Consider the following 20,182-nt stretch of genomic DNA (forward strand, 5'->3'; position numbering starts at 1 on the left):
ACATTAAGACAATCCACCACTACCTAACATGCACACACGTAACATAAAGACAATCCACCACTACCTAACATGCACACCCTTTAACATAAAGACAATCCACCACTACCTAACATGCACACACGTAACATTAAGACAATCCACCACTACCTAACATGCACACACGTAACATAAAGACAATCCACCACTACCTAACATGCACACACGTAACATAAAGACAATCCACCACTACCTAACATGCACACACGTAACATAAAGACAATCCACCACTACCTAACATGCACACACGTAACATTAAGACAATCCACCACTACCTAACATGCACACACGTAACATAAAGACAATCCACCACTACCTAACATGCACACACGTAACATTAACACAATCCACCACTACCTAACATGCACACACGTAACATTAAGACAATCCACCACTACCTAACATGCACACACGTAACATAAAGACAATCCACCACTACCTAACATGCACACACGTAACATAAAGACAATCCACCACTACCTAACATGCACACACGTAACATAAAGACAATCCACCACTACCTAACATGCACACACGTAACATTAACACAATCCACCACTACCTAACATGCACACACGTAACATAAAGACAATCCACCACTACCTAACATGCACACACGTAACATTAAGACAATCCACCACTACCTAACATGCACACACGTAACATAAAGACAATCCACCACTACCTAACATGCACACACGTAACATAAAGACAATCCACCACTACCTAACATGCACACACGTAACATAAAGACAATCCACCACTACCTAACATGCACACACGTAACAATAAGACAATCCACCACTACCTAACATGCACACACGTAACATAAAGACAATCCACCACTACCTAACATGCACACACGTAACATAAAGACAATCCACCACTACCTAACATGCACACACGTAACATAAAGACAATCCACCACTACCTAACATGCACACACGTAACATTAAGACAATCCACCACTACCTAACATGCACACACGTAACATAAAGACAATCCACCACTACCTAACATGCACACACGTAACATAAAGACAATCCACCACTACCTAACATGCACACACGTAACATAAAGACAATCCACCACTACCTAACATGCACACACGTAACATAAAGACAATCCACCACTACCTAACATGCACACACGTAACATAAAGACAATCCACCACTACCTAACATGCACACACGTAACATTAAGACAATCCACCACTACCTAACATGCACACACGTAACATAAAGACAATCCACCACTACCTAACATGCACACACGTAACATAAAGACAATCCACCACTACCTAACATGCACACACGTAACATTAAGACAATCCACCACTACCTAACATGCACACACGTAACATAAAGACAATCCACCACTACCTAACATGCACACACGTAACATAAAGACAATCCACCACTACCTAACATGCACACACGTAACATAAAGACAATCCACCACTACCTAACATGCACACACGTAACATAAAGACAATCCACCACTACCTAACATGCACACACGTAACATAAAGACAATCCACCACTACCTAACATGCACACACGTAACATTAAGACAATCCACCACTACCTAACATGCACACACGTAACATAAAGACAATCCACCACTACCTAACATGCACACACGTAACATAAAGACAATCCACCACTACCTAACATGCACACACGTAACATAAAGACAATCCACCACTACCTAACATGCACACACGTAACATAAAGACAATCCACCACTACCTAACATGCACACACGTAACATAAAGACAATCCACCACTACCTAACATGCACACACGTAACATTAAGACAATCCACCACTACCTAACATGCACACACGTAACATAAAGACAATCCACCACTACCTAACATGCACACACGTAACATAAAGACAATCCACCACTACCTAACATGCACACACGTAACATAAAGACAATCCACCACTACCTAACATGCACACACGTAACATAAAGACAATCCACCACTACCTAACATGCACACACGTAACATAAAGACAATCCACCACTACCTAACATGCACACACGTAACATTAAGACAATCCACCACTACCTAACATGCACACACGTAACATAAAGACAATCCACCACTACCTAACATGCACACACGTAACATAAAGACAATCCACCACTACCTAACATGCACACACGTAACATCCACCACTACCTAACATGCACACACGTAACATAAAGACAATCCACCACTACCTAACATGCACACACGTAACATTAACACAATCCACCACTACCTAACATGCACACACGTAACATAAAGACAATCCACCACTACCTAACATGCACACACGTAACATAAAGACAATCCACCACTACCTAACATGCACACACGTAACATAAAGACAATCCACCACTACCTAACATGCACACACGTAACATAAAGACAATCCACCACTACCTAACATGCACACACGTAACATAAAGACAATCCACCACTACCTAACATGCACACACGTAACATAAAGACAATCCACCACTACCTAACATGCACACACGTAACATAAAGACAATCCACCACTACCTAACATGCACACACGTAACATTAAGACAATCCACCACTACCTAACATGCACACACGTAACATAAAGACAATCCACCACTACCTAACATGCACACACGTAACATTAAGACAATCCACCACTACCTAACATGCACACACGTAACATAAAGACAATCCACCACTACCTAACATGCACACACGTAACATTAACACAATCCACCACTACCTAACATGCACACACGTAACATTAAGACAATCCACCACTACCTAACATGCACACACGTAACATAAAGACAATCCACCACTACCTAACATGCACACACGTAACATAAAGACAATCCACCACTACCTAACATGCACACACGTAACATAAAGACAATCCACCACTACCTAACATGCACACACGTAACATTAACACAATCCACCACTACCTAACATGCACACACGTAACATAAAGACAATCCACCACTACCTAACATGCACACACGTAACATTAAGACAATCCACCACTACCTAACATGCACACACGTAACATAAAGACAATCCACCACTACCTAACATGCACACACGTAACATTAACACAATCCACCACTACCTAACATGCACACACGTAACATAAAGACAATCCACCACTACCTAACATGCACACACGTAACATTAAGACAATCCACCACTACCTAACATGCACACACGTAACATAAAGACAATCCACCACTACCTAACATGCACACACGTAACATAAAGACAATCCACCACTACCTAACATGCACACACGTAACATAAAGACAATCCACCACTACCTAACATGCACACACGTAACATTAAGACAATCCACCACTACCTAACATGCACACACGTAACATAAAGACAATCCACCACTACCTAACATGCACACACGTAACATAAAGACAATCCACCACTACCTAACATGCACACACGTAACATAAAGACAATCCACCACTACCTAACATGCACACACGTAACATTAAGACAATCCACCACTACCTAACATGCACACACGTAACATAAAGACAATCCACCACTACCTAACATGCACACACGTAACATTAACACAATCCACCACTACCTAACATGCACACACGTAACATAAAGACAATCCACCACTACCTAACATGCACACACGTAACATTAAGACAATCCACCACTACCTAACATGCACACACGTAACATAAAGACAATCCACCACTACCTAACATGCACACACGTAACATAAAGACAATCCACCACTACCTAACATGCACACACGTAACATAAAGACAATCCACCACTACCTAACATGCACACACGTAACATTAAGACAATCCACCACTACCTAACATGCACACACGTAACATAAAGACAATCCACCACTACCTAACATGCACACACGTAACATTAACACAATCCACCACTACCTAACATGCACATACGTAACATTAAGACAATCCACCACTACCTAACATGCACACACGTAACATTAAGACAATCCACCACTACCTAACATGCACACACGTAACATAAAGACAATCCACCACTACCTAACATGCACACACGCAACATTAACACAATCCACCACTACCTAACATGCACACACGTAACATAAAGACAATCCACCACTACCTAACATGCACACACGTAACATTAAGACAATCCACCACTACCTAACATGCACACACGTAACATTAAGACAATCCACCACTACCTAACATGCACACACGTAACATAAAGACAATCCACCACTGCCTAACATGCACACACGTAACATAAAGACAATCCACCACTACCTAACATGCACACACGTAACATTAAGACAATCCACCACTACCTAACATGCACACACGTAACATAAAGACAATCCACCACTACCTAACATGCACACACGTAACATTAAGACAATCCACCACTACCTAACATGCACATACGTAACATAAAGACAATCCACCACTACCTAACATGCACACACGTAACATAAAGACAATCCACCACTACCTAACATGCACACACGTAACATAAAGACAATCCACCACTACCTAACATGCACACACGTAACATAAAGACAATCCACCACTACCTAACATGCACACACGTAACATTAAGACAATCCACCACTACCTAACATGCACACACGTAACATAAAGACAATCCACCACTACCTAACATGCACACACGTAACATAAAGACAATCCACCACTACCTAACATGCACACACGTAACATTAAGACAATCCACCACTACCTAACATGCACACACGTAACATAAAGACAATCCACCACTACCTAACATGCACACACGTAACATTAACACAATCCACCACTACCTAACATGCACACACGTAACATTAAGACAATCCACCACTACCTAACATGCACACACGTAACATAAAGACAATCCACCACTACCTAACATGCACACACGTAACATAAAGACAATCCACCACTACCTAACATGCACACACGTAACATAAAGACAATCCACCACTACCTAACATGCACACACGTAACATTAACACAATCCACCACTACCTAACATGCACACACGTAACATAAAGACAATCCACCACTACCTAACATGCACACACGTAACATTAAGACAATCCACCACTACCTAACATGCACACACGTAACATAAAGACAATCCACCACTACCTAACATGCACACACGTAACATAAAGACAATCCACCACTACCTAACATGCACACACGTAACATTAAGACAATCCACCACTACCTAACATGCACACACGTAACATAAAGACAATCCACCACTACCTAACATGCACACACGTAACATAAAGACAATCCACCACTACCTAACATGCACACACGTAACATAAAGACAATCCACCACTACCTAACATGCACACACGTAACATTAAGACAATCCACCACTACCTAACATGCACACACGTAACATAAAGACAATCCACCACTACCTAACATGCACACACGTAACATTAACACAATCCACCACTACCTAACATGCACACACGTAACATAAAGACAATCCACCACTACCTAACATGCACACACGTAACATTAAGACAATCCACCACTACCTAACATGCACACACGTAACATTAAGACAATCCACCACTACCTAACATGCACACACGTAACATAAAGACAATCCACCACTGCCTAACATGCACACACGTAACATAAAGACAATCCACCACTACCTAACATGCACACACGTAACATTAAGACAATCCACCACTACCTAACATGCACACACGTAACATAAAGACAATCCACCACTACCTAACATGCACACACGTAACATTAAGACAATCCACCACTACCTAACATGCACATACGTAACATAAAGACAATCCACCACTACCTAACATGCACACACGTAACATAAAGACAATCCACCACTACCTAACATGCACACACGTAACATAAAGACAATCCACCACTACCTAACATGCACACACGTAACATAAAGACAATCCACCACTACCTAACATGCACACACGTAACATTAAGACAATCCACCACTACCTAACATGCACACACGTAACATAAAGACAATCCACCACTACCTAACATGCACACACGTAACATAAAGACAATCCACCACTACCTAACATGCACACACGTAACATAAAGACAATCCACCACTACCTAACATGCACACACGTAACATAAAGACAATCCACCACTACCTAACATGCACACACGTAACATAAAGACAATCCACCACTACCTAACATGCACACACGTAACATTAAGACAATCCACCACTACCTAACATGCACACACGTAACATAAAGACAATCCACCACTACCTAACATGCACACACGTAACATTAACACAATCCACCACTACCTAACATGCACACACGTAACATTAAGACAATCCACCACTACCTAACATGCACACACGTAACATAAAGACAATCCACCACTACCTAACATGCACACACGTAACATAAAGACAATCCACCACTACCTAACATGCACACACGTAACATTAAGACAATCCACCACTACCTAACATGCACACACGTAACATAAAGACAATCCACCACTACCTAACATGCACACACGTAACATTAACACAATCCACCACTACCTAACATGCACACACGTAACATTAAGACAATCCACCACTACCTAACATGCACACACGTAACATAAAGACAATCCACCACTACCTAACATGCACACACGTAACATAAAGACAATCCACCACTACCTAACATGCACACACGTAACATAAAGACAATCCACCACTACCTAACATGCACACACGTAACATTAACACAATCCACCACTACCTAACATGCACACACGTAACATAAAGACAATCCACCACTACCTAACATGCACACACGTAACATTAAGACAATCCACCACTACCTAACATGCACACACGTAACATAAAGACAATCCACCACTACCTAACATGCACACACGTAACATAAAGACAATCCACCACTACCTAACATGCACACACGTAACATAAAGACAATCCACCACTACCTAACATGCACACACGTAACATTAAGACAATCCACCACTACCTAACATGCACACACGTAACATAAAGACAATCCACCACTACCTAACATGCACACACGTAACATTAACACAATCCACCACTACCTAACATGCACACACGTAACATAAAGACAATCCACCACTACCTAACATGCACACACGTAACATTAAGACAATCCACCACTACCTAACATGCACACACGTAACATTAAGACAATCCACCACTACCTAACATGCACACACGTAACATAAAGACAATCCACCACTGCCTAACATGCACACACGTAACATAAAGACAATCCACCACTACCTAACATGCACACACGTAACATTAAGACAATCCACCACTACCTAACATGCACATACGTAACATAAAGACAATCCACCACTACCTAACATGCACACACGTAACATAAAGACAATCCACCACTACCTAACATGCACACACGTAACATAAAGACAATCCACCACTACCTAACATGCACACACGTAACATAAAGACAATCCACCACTACCTAACATGCACACACGTAACATTAAGACAATCCACCACTACCTAACATGCACACACGTAACATAAAGACAATCCACCACTACCTAACATGCACACACGTAACATAAAGACAATCCACCACTACCTAACATGCACACACGTAACATAAAGACAATCCACCACTACCTAACATGCACACACGTAACATAAAGACAATCCACCACTACCTAACATGCACACACGTAACATAAAGACAATCCACCACTACCTAACATGCACACACGTAACATTAAGACAATCCACCACTACCTAACATGCACACACGTAACATAAAGACAATCCACCACTACCTAACATGCACACACGTAACATTAACACAATCCACCACTACCTAACATGCACACACGTAACATTAAGACAATCCACCACTACCTAACATGCACACACGTAACATAAAGACAATCCACCACTACCTAACATGCACACACGTAACATAAAGACAATCCACCACTACCTAACATGCACACACGTAACATTAAGACAATCCACCACTACCTAACATGCACACACGTAACATAAAGACAATCCACCACTACCTAACATGCACACACGTAACATTAACACAATCCACCACTACCTAACATGCACACACGTAACATTAAGACAATCCACCACTACCTAACATGCACACACGTAACATAAAGACAATCCACCACTACCTAACATGCACACACGTAACATAAAGACAATCCACCACTACCTAACATGCACACACGTAACATAAAGACAATCCACCACTACCTAACATGCACACACGTAACATTAACACAATCCACCACTACCTAACATGCACACACGTAACATAAAGACAATCCACCACTACCTAACATGCACACACGTAACATTAAGACAATCCACCACTACCTAACATGCACACACGTAACATAAAGACAATCCACCACTACCTAACATGCACACACGTAACATAAAGACAATCCACCACTACCTAACATGCACACACGTAACATAAAGACAATCCACCACTACCTAACATGCACACACGTAACATTAAGAAAATCCACCACTACCTAACATGCACACACGTAACATAAAGACAATCCACCACTACCTAACATGCACACACGTAACATAAAGACAATCCACCACTACCTAACATGCACACACGTAACATAAAGACAATCCACCACTACCTAACATGCACACACGTAACATTAAGACAATCCACCACTACCTAACATGCACACACGTAACATAAAGACAATCCACCACTACCTAACATGCACACACGTAACATTAACACAATCCACCACTACCTAACATGCACACACGTAACATAAAGACAATCCACCACTACCTAACATGCACACACGTAACATTAAGACAATCCACCACTACCTAACATGCACACACGTAACATTAAGACAATCCACCACTACCTAACATGCACACACGTAACATAAAGACAATCCACCACTGCCTAACATGCACACACGTAACATAAAGACAATCCACCACTACCTAACATGCACACACGTAACATTAAGACAATCCACCACTACCTAACATGCACACACGTAACATAAAGACAATCCACCACTACCTAACATGCACACACGTAACATTAAGACAATCCACCACTACCTAACATGCACATACGTAACATAAAGACAATCCACCACTACCTAACATGCACACACGTAACATAAAGACAATCCACCACTACCTAACATGCACACACGTAACATAAAGACAATCCACCACTACCTAACATGCACACACGTAACATAAAGACAATCCACCACTACCTAACATGCACACACGTAACATTAAGACAATCCACCACTACCTAACATGCACACACGTAACATAAAGACAATCCACCACTACCTAACATGCACACACGTAACATAAAGACAATCCACCACTACCTAACATGCACACACGTAACATAAAGACAATCCACCACTACCTAACATGCACACACGTAACATAAAGACAATCCACCACTACCTAACATGCACACACGTAACATAAAGACAATCCACCACTAACTAACATGCACACACGTAACATTAAGACAATCCACCACTACCTAACATGCACACACGTAACATAAAGACAATCCACCACTACCTAACATGCACACACGTAACATTAACACAATCCACCACTACCTAACATGCACACACGTAACATAAAGACAATCCACCACTACCTAACATGCACACACGTAACATTAACACAATCCACCACTACCTAACATGCACACACGTAACATAAAGACAATCCACCACTACCTAACATGCACACACGTAACATAAAGACAATCCACCACTACCTAACATGCAAACACGTAACATAAAGACAATCCACCACTACCTAACATGCACACACGTAACATAAAGACAATCCACCACTACCTAACATGCACACACGTAACATAAAGACAATCCACCACTACCTAACATGCACACACGTAACATTAAGACAATCCACCACTACCTAACATGCACACACGTAACATAAAGACAATCCACCACTACCTAACATGCACACACGTAACATTAAGACAATCCACCACTACCTAACATGCACACACGTAACATTAAGACAATCCACCACTACCTAACATGCACACACGTAACATAAAGACAATCCACCACTACCTAACATGCACACACGTAACATTAAGACAATCCACCACTACCTAACATGCACACACGTAACATAAAGACAATCCACCACTACCTAACATGCACACACGTAACATTAACACAATCCACCACTACCTAACATGCACACACGTAACATAAAGACAATCCACCACTACCTAACATGCACACACGTAACATTAAGACAATCCACCACTACCTAACATGCACACACGTAACATTAAGACAATCCACCACTACCTAACATGCACACACGTAACATAAAGACAATCCACCACTACCTAACATGCACACACGTAACATAAAGACAATCCACCACTACCTAACATGCACACACGTAACATTAAGACAATCCACCACTACCTAACATGCACACACGTAACATAAAGACAATCCACCACTACCTAACATGCACACACGTAACATAAAGACAATCCACCACTACCTAACATGCACACACGTAACATAAAGACAATCCACCACTACCTAACATGCACACACGTAACATAAAGACAATCCACCACTACCTAACATGCACACACGTAACATAAAGACAATCCACCACTACCTAACATGCACACACGTAACATTAAGACAATCCACCACTACCTAACATGCACACACGTAACATAAAGACAATCCACCACTACCTAACATGCACACACGTAACATAAAGACAATCCACCACTACCTAACATGCACACACGTAACATAAAGACAATCCACCACTACCTAACATGCACACACGTAACATAAAGACAATCCACCACTACCTAACATGCACACACGTAACATAAAGACAATCCACCACTACCTAACATGCACACACGTAACATAAAGACAATCCACCACTACCTAACATGCACACACGTAACATAAAGACAATCCACCACTACCTAACATGCACACACGTAACATAAAGACAATCCACCACTACCTAACATGCACACACGTAACATAAAGACAATCCACCACTACCTAACATGCACACACGTAACATAAAGACAATCCACCACTACCTAACATGCACACACGTAACATTAAGACAATCCACCACTACCTAACATGCACACACGTAACATAAAGACAATCCACCACTACCTAACATGCACACACGTAACATTAAGACAATCCACCACTACCTAACATGCACACACGTAACATAAAGACAATCCACCACTACCTAACATGCACACACGTAACATTAAGACAATCCACCACTACCTAACATGCACACACGTAACATAAAGACAATCCACCACTACCTAACATGCACACACGTAACATTAACACAATCCACCACTACCTAACATGCACACACGTAACATAAAGACAATCCACCACTACCTAACATGCACACACGTAACATTAAGACAATCCACCACTACCTAACATGCACACACGTAACATAAAGACAATCCACCACTACCTAACATGCACACACGTAACATAAAGACAATCCACCACTACCTAACATGCACACACGTAACATAAAGACAATCCACCACTACCTAACATGCACACACGTAACATTAACACAATCCACCACTACCTAACATGCACACACGTAACATAAAGACAATCCACCACTACCTAACATGCACACACGTAACATTAAGACAATCCACCACTACCTAACATGCACACACGTAACATAAAGACAATCCACCACTACCTAACATGCACACACGTAACATAAAGACAATCCACCACTACCTAACATGCACACACGTAACATTAAGACAATCCACCACTACCTAACATGCACACACGTAACATAAAGACAATCCACCACTACCTAACATGCACACACGTAACATTAACACAATCCACCACTACCTAACATGCACACACGTAACATTAAGACAATCCACCACTACCTAACATGCACACACGTAACATAAAGACAATCCACCACTACCTAACATGCACACACGTAACATTAAGACAATCCACCACTACCTAACATGCACACACGTAACATAAAGACAATCCACCACTACCTAACATGCACACACGTAACATTAACACAATCCACCACTACCTAACATGCACACACGTAACATAAAGACAATCCACCACTACCTAACATGCACACACGTAACATTAAGACAATCCACCACTACCTAACATGCACACATGTAACATTAAGACAATCCACCACTACCTAACATGCACACACGTAACATAAAGACAATCCACCACTACCTAACATGCACACACGTAACATAAAGACAATCCACCACTACCTAACATGCACACACGTAACATTAAGACAATCCACCACTACCTAACATGCACACACGTAACATAAAGACAATCCACCACTACCTAACATGCACACACGTAACATAAAGACAATCCACCACTACCTAACATGCACACACGTAACATTAAGACAATCCACCACTACCTAACATGCACACACGTAACATAAAGACAATCCACCACTACCTAACATGCACACACGTAACATAAAGACAATCCACCACTACCTAACATGCACACACGTAACATAAAGACAATCCACCACTACCTAACATGCACACACGTAACATTAACACAATCCACCACTACCTAACATGCACACACGTAACATAAAGACAATCCACCACTACCTAACATGCACACACGTAACATTAAGACAATCCACCACTACCTAACATGCACACACGTAACATTAAGACAATCCACCACTACCTAACATGCACACACGTAACATAAAGACAATCCACCACTACCTAACATGCACACACGTAACATAAAGACAATCCACCACTACCTAACATGCACACACGTAACATTAAGACAATCCACCACTACCTAACATGCACACACGTAACATAAAGACAATCCACCACTACCTAACATGCACACACGTAACATTAAGACAATCCACCACTACCTAACATGCACACACGTAACATAAAGACAATCCACCACTACCTAACATGCACACACGTAACATAAAGACAATCCACCACTACCTAACATGCACACACGTAACATTAAGACAATCCACCACTACCTAACATGCACACACGTAACATAAAGACAATCCACCACTACCTAACATGCACACACGTAACATAAAGACAATCCACCACTACCTAACATGCACACACGTAACATAAAGACAATCCACCACTACCTAACATGCACACACGTAACATTAAGACAATCCACCACTACCTAACATGCACACATGTAACATTAAGACAATCCACCACTACCTAACATGCACACACGTAACATAAAGACAATCCACCACTACCTAACATGCACACACGTAACATTAACACAATCCACCACTACCTAACATGCACACACGTAACATAAAGACAATCCACCACTACCTAACATGCACACACGTAACATTAAGACAATCCACCACTACCTAACATGCACACATGTAACATTAAGACAATCCACCACTACCTAACATGCACACACGTAACATAAAGACAATCCACCACTACCTAACATGCACACACGTAACATAAAGACAATCCACCACTACCTAACATGCACACACGTAACATTAAGACAATCCACCACTACCTAACATGCACACACGTAACATAAAGACAATCCACCACTACCTAACATGCACACACGTAACATAAAGACAATCCACCACTACCTAACATGCACACACGTAACATTAAGACAATCCACCACTACCTAACATGCACACACGTAACATAAAGACAATCCACCACTACCTAACATGCACACACGTAACATAAAGACAATCCACCACTACCTAACATGCACACACGTAACATAAAGACAATCCACCACTACCTAACATGCACACACGTAACATTAACACAATCCACCACTACCTAACATGCACACACGTAACATAAAGACAATCCACCACTACCTAACATGCACACACGTAACATTAAGACAATCCACCACTACCTAACATGCACACACGTAACATTAAGACAATCCACCACTACCTAACATGCACACACGTAACATAAAGACAATCCACCACTACCTAACATGCACACACGTAACATAAAGACAATCCACCACTACCTAACATGCACACACGTAACATTAAGACAATCCACCACTACCTAACATGCACACACGTAACATAAAGACAATCCACCACTACCTAACATGCACACACGTAACATTAAGACAATCCACCACTACCTAACATGCACACACGTAACATAAAGACAATCCACCACTACCTAACATGCACACACGTAACATAAAGACAATCCACCACTACCTAACATGCACACACGTAACATTAAGACAATCCACCACTACCTAACATGCACACACGTAACATAAAGACAATCCACCACTACCTAACATGCACACACGTAACATAAAGACAATCCACCACTACCTAACATGCACACACGTAACATAAAGACAATCCACCACTACCTAACATGCACACACGTAACATTAAGACAATCCACCACTACCTAACATGCACACATGTAACATTAAGACAATCCACCACTACCTAACATGCACACACGTAACATAAAGACAATCCACCACTACCTAACATGCACACACGTAACATAAAGACAATCCACCACTACCTAACATGCACACACGTAACATTAAGACAATCCACCACTACCTAACATGCACACACGTAACATTAAGACAATCCCGCACAAAACAAGGGCGGGTAAAACTACTACATATAGGGAAGCTAATTAAACCAAAATAAACACAGGTGAAACTAATAGGACAAAACCAACAGACAAACGAAAAAGGGATCGGTAGCGGCTAGTAGGACGGCGACGACGACCGCCGAGCACCGCCCGAACAGGCAGGGGAGCCAACTTCGGCGGAAGTCGTGACAATTATGGTATAGATGACCTTGCTCATTCCTGATTTTAAACAAATCTGACAGAGTTGACCAAATCTCCGGACACAAGTTTGAGATAAATATTCTTTCAAATCAAGAAACTACACATGAAAAGTTCAGTTAATATCCATTATTGTCAATTTTTGAATTTTAAACACTTTTTTGGAGAGTTTTAAATTGGGATCCTTTGCGCCGGACAAAGGTATTTCCAAGCATAGAGAGCCTACATGGAAATTGATAATATTGAAGCTATTTAGTAAAATCCAAAACATATTTTACCTTATAAATACATTTTAAGCTCAAGTAATACGTAAAAATAAAGTTTCCCTGCTGGACAAGGATTGTCTTGACTTTCAAGAATCCCTGAGCTAATTTCCTGCTATTCTACACATTTTGCCATGAGGCTGAGGTTTTTGCCATTTTAAAGCTAATTTCCTGTCATTCTAAACATCCTAGCCACCGTGCTTCTACACCTGCATTGCTTGCTGTTTGGGGTTTTAGGCTGGGTTTCTGTACAGCACTTTGAGATATCAGCTGATGTACGAAGGGCTATATAAATACATTTGATTTGATTTGATCTGGGGGACCCCAACCCCCAAAAAATCTAACATTTCCTCTGGGCCCCCCCTGCCTTCCAGGAGCTGTGGGGTGTGTGATAAGCCAGTGATTCACTCACACTTAACCCCTAAACACTTTCTGAAGACCCCTTAGATCAGGATCGGTAAGGGAAGACCCCCATGAAATTTACAAAAATGAATGGCAAATTATTGGCCGTATACAAAATCACAAATTCCACTCAAATGGACGGCAGTTCATCAAAACCATATTGCAAGCGAAACATGGCAAATTCCAAGTGTCATACTGAAAAAAGCCTAAAGATGGCGAGCGTGCTCATCCGCAGATTTTCATATGGCAAATGGTCACAAAGTCAGGTCCCAAGGGTGAGAAAATCATTTTTTTTCCTAAATGGTAAAACCTCATAAAGTGCTTTATGGACCGTTTTTTGAAATTCTTTAGATTTTATTTTGTCAATTATAAATATGTAATAACCGTATGGACATACATTTGTCTTATTTTATTGAGTTTGTCCATTTGCCATATATTATCATAGGAAGTCAACTTCCGAACCCAAAAGTCAGTGAACCACATCCAAATGGTATATTTACTGACCACATACACACACACATATATATATATATATATATATGTTAAGCTCTGAATCAACCTAGAAGGTCTACATGTTTGATCATAGGAAGTAAGAATTTCTCGTTGATGTTGGTTCAGCATGTCCATTTCGTAATGGGAAGTCCTTATGGATATATATTGGCAATGGACACTGTCAACTTGCAGAAGAGCATGTTCACACTGACAATATAGTATGTGTGTGATGGACACTGTCCAATCGCTTGTTGGTGTTGATTTCAGCCTGTCCATTTGATGATGGAAAGTGTAAACTGTCCATTTGCAATGTCTTACAATGGGAATTTACCATCACAAATTGGACATGGTCTAATATACTGCAGAAATGCCCAATTGACTTATACATACTGACACCAAACTCACTTGGTCCAACTCTTTTAGAAGCCAACTATCACATATTTCAGACCTGGCCCACAATTCATAGCGCCTTCTGTTATAACCATAAAAAAAATCAAAAACATAGTTACATTCGAGCTGCGGGTCCAGTTCTGACATGTGTAGGCATGACTAAGGCAACCCCGAATCCTGAGTTGATTCGATAGGTCATTCGGAGACCGAGCAGCGACCTGAATTAGTTCTGAAAACTCACTTTTTCCAGGCGTTGCTTCGGGGTCCCTGAAAGAGCTATCGGAAATAAACTTTAGGGTCTGTCTCTATGGGCCGAGGCGGTTTCAATGCACTTAATCTTGTGATTCTGGGACTTGTGATTCTGGTGATAACTTTTTGGGGAAAAAAACATTTCTTTAACCATCACCAATTACGATAGATAAATGGCTGGTTCTTTTTTTTCTTACGCTGTAGGTTTATGTAGTTTGACGTGACGCGGTCAAATTAGCGCTGTATTACCGTTTTTGACCTTTAATCCCAGAAAATGGGCATTAAGTGAAAGAGCGTTGAGGCCTTGACGCCATCTTTTTTTCTGGACTAAAAGCACATTTGGCCAAACCTGTGCTCATCGAGTTGTCCGCGAAGTCTTTTCCGTTTACGAGAAACGGCCATGTCCATTTGGTGATGTTTTGTCCATTTTCAATGTAGCCAGTCACCATCTAGTGGAATTTTCCAGTACAGAGGAAAAATGTCCCAAAAATTTTACATTTTGTAACGCGGAAACCAAATGTCCGAGAGACTTTATTTGATGACTTCCCGGAACACCGGGCCTTGGGTGACAACCTGAGGCCGTCGGCCTATTTTAATAACACCCGCGGACGTCTAATAAGGGACTGTACATTTGCAATATGGAGATCCTCATCAACCATACGGGAAATGCCACTCGCATCCCTTATGTAGGAAAGAGCTGGATGGGTGCAAGTAAAATGGGAAAAACTCCTAGCTCATTATCATCATCACGGTCAGGCCATACCATCATTCAGTTATTTTAGATCAGTAGTGGTGCAATCCAAAAGGAAATTATAATCCCTAATTCTTAGTTTATGTATATATTTTTGATCAACCAACATAAATACATTAAATAATACATGAATGCATTAAATACATGATAGTAATACATAATATAAATCACAGTTGTGTAATATGACACCATGGCCTTGCAGCCTCTATCCCAGCCCAGGGGTTTGTCACCCCTAGTCCGCCTCCTAATCTCACATTAAAAAGTTAACAGCAGGCTCAATTCAATCCGTATCTGGGAAGATCCACATTATAGTTCGATTGAAATGTAAAGGCAATGTTCCCACGTTCGTGGAGACTGCATGCACAGTAAACAATGCAAATGTCGGCTCATGTCTGTGTGGTTGATCCCGATGGTCTCTAGCAATAGTGGGTCATATTTAATTTATCACGTTGCTCAATAATTTTGGACATCTAGCCCACTTCATGGAATCATCATGGACCGCAGACTAAGTCTGGCAGTTTAAACCTGGAGCATGGTTTACATTTATGATGACTGGACCGTTGTCATATCAGTTCCATGATTAGGGAAGATTTATAGGACAATTGGTCAACCCTTAGTTACAGATTTCTGCCCTTTCAAAATTGAATGGAAATTTAACTGAAAACTCTTTTGAATGAAAACGGACAGCGCAATCCTAGGATCCTTGGGACGTCCCTACCCTAAACCCTAACACGAAACTAACCTTTTAAAATGTCAACTTCAATGGGGTAGGGACGTCCCAAGGATCCCGGATTGCTCGGACTGAATGAAACTCCGTAAGGAAATATGTTGGCCAGCAAGTGTGAGGGTCCATTACATTAGATAAGAGAGAGGTGTACAGGGTGAAGAGGCACACATCTCTGCATGTCGTATGTCAGGCCATCCAGATAGCTTGGTCAAGACTGCCTGAAGGCCAGACAGGTAGGTTGGTCCGGCCGACCAAGGACATTCAGAGACTTGTCCCGAAGCCACTCCTGCGTTGTCTTGGCTGTGTGTTTGGGTCGTTGTACTGTTGGAAGGCGAACCTTCGCCCCAGTCCGAGGTCATTCCTGAGCAGGTTTTCATCAAGGATCTCTCTGTACTTTGCTCCGTTCAGCTTTCCCTCGATTCGGACTAGTCTCCCAGTCCCTACCGCTGAAAAACATCCCCACGGGATGATACTTCCACAAACATGCTTCACCATAGGGATAGAGCCAGGTTTCCTCCAGACATGACGCTTGGCATTCAGGCCAAAGAGTTCAATCTTGCGTTCATCAGACCAGGGAATCTTGTTTCTCATGGTTTGAGAGTCTTTAGGTGCCTTTTGGCAAACTCCAAGTGGGCTGTCATGAGCGTTTTACTGAGGAGTGGCTTCCGTACACAGCCAAGAAAACACAGGAGTGGCATCGGGACAAATCTTTGAATGTCCTTGAGTGGCCCAGCCAGAGCCCGGACTTGAACCCGATGGAACATCTCTGGTGAGACCTAAAACTAGTGGTGCAGCAATGCATCCCCATCCACCGTGAGAGAGCTTGAGCGGATCTAGAGAAGAATGGGAGAAACTCCCCAAATACATGTACCAAGCTTGTAGCGTCATACCCAAGAACACTTGAGTAATGATTAAAGGTTTTTAATATTTAAGTAAATGTGATTTCAGTTTCTGTATACATTTGGAAAATGTTCTAAAACCCCATAATGACAAAGCAAAAAAAGGTTATTGTGTGTAGATCACCGAGGGGGGGGGGGGGGGACAAATCAATCAAATTAAGAATAACACCCAAACCGGCTGCGCGCGTGCGCCATCGTGCATAAATGTATTTTGTCCCTTCACACCAAGCGCGATCACGCCACGCAGGTTAAAATATCAAAACAAACTCTGAATTAATTACATTAATTTAGGAACAGGTCAAAAAGCATTAAACATTTATGTCAATTTAGCTAGCTAGCTTGCACTTGCTAGCTATTTTGTCCTGGGATATAAACATTGAGTTGTTATTTTACCTGAAATGCACAAGGACCTCTACTCCGACAATTAATCCACACACACATCCACACAAGGTCAACCAAATCGTTTCTAGTCATCTCTCCTCCTTCCAGGCTTTTTCTTTTTTGAATTTATTGCCATTGGCAACTTTCATAAATTAGGTGCATTACCACCACCGACCTCGTCACCCACGTGGGTATAACCAATGAGGAGATGGACGTGGGTACCTGCTTCTATAAACCAATGAGATGGGAGAGGCAGGACTTGCAGCATGATCTGCATCAGAAATAGAAAGGCGTTCTATTTTAGCCCTTGGCATCGCAGACGCTTGTTGACGAGCTTGAGCAGTGTGGGTGCAGTAATTGAATAACAAATGTCTACATTTATTTTGCAACGCAAGCGGTGTGGTCAGCCTGTTTAAGGCTGTAACGTAACAAAATGTGGAAAAAGTAAAATGGGTCTGAATACTATTCGAATTCACTGAATATTGGCTACTGCCT

This window comes from Oncorhynchus clarkii, chromosome 22, assembly GCF_045791955.1.
Source record: "Oncorhynchus clarkii lewisi isolate Uvic-CL-2024 chromosome 22, UVic_Ocla_1.0, whole genome shotgun sequence".
NCBI classification, from domain to species: domain Eukaryota; kingdom Metazoa; phylum Chordata; class Actinopteri; order Salmoniformes; family Salmonidae; genus Oncorhynchus; species Oncorhynchus clarkii.